At 33.1% G+C, this 4,800-nt stretch overlaps 1 non-coding gene across 1 annotated transcript; it reads right to left on the bottom strand.

Annotated features, from left to right (window-relative positions):
- Positions 1-398: 398 nt before the first annotated feature.
- Positions 399-520, bottom strand: LOC125616085. Its single transcript, XR_007346701.1, has one exon. It is a non-coding gene; the product is annotated as a U6atac minor spliceosomal RNA (small nuclear RNA).
- Between the last annotated feature and the right edge of the window lie 4,280 nt (positions 521-4,800).

The raw sequence follows: 4,800 nt of genomic DNA, 5'->3' as shown, positions 1-4,800 counted from the left end.
TGCTAGAGATGTTGAACATTTTTTTCATATATTTATTAATTGGATGTATATCTTCTTCTGACTGTTCAGCTCCTTAGCCCATTTATTGATTGGGCTTTTTTTTTTTTTTTTTTGGAGTTAATTTTTTTTTTTTTGAGTTCTTGATACATCCTGGAGATTAGTGCTCTATCTGACTTGCATGTGGCAAAAATTTGCTCTGATAATGTAGGCTCACTCTTCACCTCATTATTTCTTTTGCTGAGAAGAAGCTTTTTAGTTTGAGTCCATCCCATTTATTAATTCTTTTTTATTTCTTGAATTTTGTGAGTCTTGTTAAGGAAGTCAGTTAATCTGACATGATAAGGATTTGGGCCTACTTTTTCCCTCTATTAGATGCAAGATCTCTGTTCTAATTCCTAGAAAAATGATGGTTAAATTCCACAAAATAGGTGGCAATGTCTTAACCATATGCTTGTTAGGAGGAGGACCTCTTCCATTCTTGTCAAGGGGAATGCTAACCTTCTCTCCTTTCATACAACACTAGTTAGGTCATTTTTACTGTATTTATAGTATTCTATTCTGTGATTTGATTACATTACAATTTATCAGTTCTTCTTTTTGAACATTTAGGTTATTTCTAGTTCTTTGTTATCCAAATAATTCTGCAGAGAACATTCTTGTACATGACTCCAAGTACATATGGGAGAATTTCTCAGAGTATAATTTTAGGAATAGAATCGCTAGGCCACAGAGTATGAATAGTCTCACCTTCACCTTTAAATTGCTTTCCAAAGTGGCTTTCATGGATATTGCTCTTTCTAGCTGTGTCTGATAGTCCTGTTTCTTCACATCCTTTCAATACTTGGAATGGTCAGACTTTTTAATTTTTGCCAATCCAATGGGTGTGATATGGAATTTCATTTTCAATTTGTATTTCTTAATTACTGTTATGGTTTGGATCTGTAATGTTCCCAAAAGCTTATGTATTGAAAGCTTGGTCCACAATACAGCAAATTTCAGAGACAGGACTACTGAGTGATAACTTCAGGTTGGTGGGGTATGGCTGGAGGAGGTGGGTCTCTGGAGGCATACCCTTGGTGACTATAGCTTGTTCCTGGCATTCTGATCACAAAGATGAAAAGCTAACACAATTACTAATCTTTTCCTATTTTTATTATTCATTCAAGTTTCTTCTTCTACAATGAACTTCTATCCTGTCTTTTGATCTTTTTTCTATTAGAATATTTTTTAATGACTTGGAGGACTACTTTTAGATCTTCTAAGTAATAATCCTTTATCAATTATATACATTATAAGTAAATTCCTTCAGTTTAGAATGTCTTCATTTCATTATGATGTCTTTTAGTGTACATAAAAAGTTAAATTTTATTCCCCTCAAATTTTTTTGGGGGGAATGATATGAAATGGAGAGTAAAATATTTTTTTTCTCAGTGTAGACAGTCAGCTATTCCAGAATCCCATCCCCAGTGATTTTTTATGCCTTCTCTATTGCATCACAAGTTTCCATATATAGGTGAACCCCATTCTAAGCCTTCCATCAATTTATTTGTCCTATCCCTGTGGAATCATGCTGTCTTAAATCACATTGTTCTAATTACTATAGTTTCAGGATACAAGATACAAGACACCTAAGACAATGAGTCTCTTGTTGGTCTTCAAAATTATTTTGGCAATTGCTGGCTATTTGCTCATTCATATGGACTTAGGGTAGATTCATTAACTTTCATCAAAAATGCCTGTTGGATTTTTGGATTTCAGGAAAACTCATATCTTTGTTACTGAGACTTGCCATTCATCAATGTTAGTTTCCTTATTGTCTTTTTTAAAGTTTCATATTTTTCTTTATAAAAATATTTCACCATTCTAAAATATTTATTCTAGTGGTATGATTTACTGCTATTATACATTAATGATATCTTCAAAAGTTATACGTTTGGACTATTTGTTGCTGGTTTTTAAGAATACAGTTGGGGGGCTGGGGTTGTGGCTCAGTGGTGGAGTGCTTGCCTCACATGTGTGAGGCACTGGGTTCAATTCTCAGCACCACATATAAATAAATGAATAAAATAAAGGTCCGTCAACACTAAAAAATATATAAAAAAGAATACAGTTGGTTTGCACAACCATTATCTGTTGATTCCCCTGGATATTTTAATGTAGAAAAACAGAAATTAAAAATGATGACAATTGTAAGATTTTCTAATTCTTAACATCTCTATTTTTCTCAGGTCTTATACTGAGTGAAACTTCCAGTAGAAAGAAAAATAATAGTCATATTTTTGTCTTTCTCCTTATTTGTGTTTCTTCATTTTAAAGCATAGTTATAGTAATACCATGAGACTCTTGTTAACAGATGTTACAAAAGGAAAGCTGTCTAGCCTACAGTAGACTATCAAAGATTATTTTTTAGTCATAGACTCAGGAGCTGAGTATATAGTAACTAGTTACTAGAATTAGACGTCTAAAACATTTCAATATTTGCATGAATTAAAATTGAAATGTGGTACTTATCAGGATCTATTAACTTATGTTCTACACTTTTAAGTCAGTTTTCCACACATTGAATAATTTTGTATTTCCCAACTGTCTTTTGCTATTAATTGTTCCTCAGAACCCAAGATATTATACAAAGGAATAGTATTAAATACTAGAGATAAAAGGATAGTGCATTAGACTATTTGGGCTGCCATAGAAAAATTCCATAGACCAGATGGTTTAAACAGCAGAACTGTGTTCTGGAGACTAGAAACCCCTGATCAGGTCCAGCAGGGTAGGTTTCTGGAGAAAGCTCTCTTCCTGGCTTGCAGACTGTTGCCTTATAGCTGTGTTCTATCCTGGTATGACAGAGCCAGCTCTTCTGGATTTTTCTTATAAGAACACTAATCCAGCAGGCTCAGGGCCCCACCCTTATGATTTCATTTAATTTTAATTACTTCCTTACTCCAATTATAGCTACACTGGATGTTAGCACTTCAATGTATGAGTTTTTTGAAGATTTCATTTTAGTTGTAAGGCTAAAATTGGTTGGTTGATGATAGATAGCATTCCCATAGATCACTCAATAGTATTTGTTACATAAGAAAATGAACAAAGTATTAAAGACTCAAAGATAATGGATTTCAAAATTAAACACAACCATTGAGGGAAATAGTATTCACTATAAATGGGTTTCCAATTCCTATAATGGAATCCAATTTCCTTGGATATAACTTTTTACTTAAAATACTTATTTTACTTATTTCTTCAAGAGACATAGAAGATACAGTATAATCTATATAAAATCAAATGTTAACCTATATATTCAAAAAGTACTATGAGATTAAATAATAATAAATAATGGTGATGGCTTAACTACAATTGCAATCATACATTTTTTTGGGTACAACTAGAAAATAATGTCCTTGTACATTTCCCATATCCAAATAGGAAGATATAATCTGATAGTTTTGAATATCTGTATATATAAGTATTCATTCTAAAAAGATTTATTCATTCTAAAAAGATTAACAACTATTCAACATGCTAGAATACTTCAAATTTTCAAAATATATTCATACTCCATTCATTACATTCACATTTCAAACTCACCAACATATTTATGTATTTATTTATTTAGTCATACTAGGGACTGAGCAATGCGGGCACTCTATCCCTGAGCTACATTCCTGGCCCTTTTTATTTTTTATTTTGAGATGGGGGTCTCTCTAAATTTCCCAGCCTGGCCTTGAACTTGAGATCCCCCTGCATTGGTCTTCTGCCCAAAAGAGGTGCACACCATCATACCTGGCAAAATTTCATCATTATTTTACAGGTACTTTAAAAGTGAAAACTTTTTAAAGAGAAAATATGTCTTAGAAATGAAGGATTCTACCAGGCACAGTGGTGCACACATAATTCAGCTACTCTGGAAGCATAACGGAGGACAATTGCAAGTTCAGGGCCAGCCTCAGCAATTTAGGGAGACCTTTAGGAACTTAGTGAGGCCCCATCTCAAAATTAAAAATAAAAAGGGGTGGGAATATAGCTCAGTGGTAAAGTACTCCTGGGTTTAATCCTCAGTATGAAAACAAAACAAAAAGAAATGAAGGATTCTCCTCAAAATGAGGACAGATTATTCTGATGTCCTCAGGTAAGTACACTTCTTGGCACATAGTAAGTACTAAATTTCTAGTAAAATGATTGTCTGAAAAGTATATTTTCCACTTACAAATTTGTCTGATAAAACTTAATCTTCTGTACATGCATGTTGTTTGAAATAGTCTATCAGAACACTGATTCTCCTGGGAAATCTGCATCACAAAATCTTGTACCTTCAAAATTGAGAAAGTACACTTCTCACAACACGTGAATTTTGAGGGAGCATATAATTCAGTCCATAATAGACAGCTATTTAGATACCTCCACATCAGTGATTTTGCAGGTTAACAGGTGCTCTCCACTGTCTTTGTAAAAGGCACACAAACTCATGACTTGACAAATACTCATGGCCAGAAGACTGTTCATATATGAACCCTGCCCTACTGTCCCTACATGCTGAATGGCAAACTTAAGAGTTAATGTGCTGATTACTAAACTTGTTCATGCCAGTCCAACTTGTTATTGTAATTATGTAATTTAAATTAATTTAATACAAACATAAATATGAATGTCAAAAGTAAAAAGGTTATTGTTTCTATGAAAACAATTGAATCCTTTGGCAAGAGTTAGTTTTAAAAAATTAGAACTCTGCACCATGATCTCCTATCTTAAATTCTTGTTCTACTTCTACTTTAATGAAACTGAAAGTGGATGGTACAGCAA

This window comes from Marmota marmota, unplaced genomic scaffold, assembly GCF_001458135.2.
Source record: "Marmota marmota marmota unplaced genomic scaffold, marMar, whole genome shotgun sequence".
Taxonomy (NCBI): Eukaryota; Metazoa; Chordata; class Mammalia; order Rodentia; family Sciuridae; genus Marmota; species Marmota marmota.
This window is presented reverse-complemented; position numbering and strand designations above follow the sequence as displayed.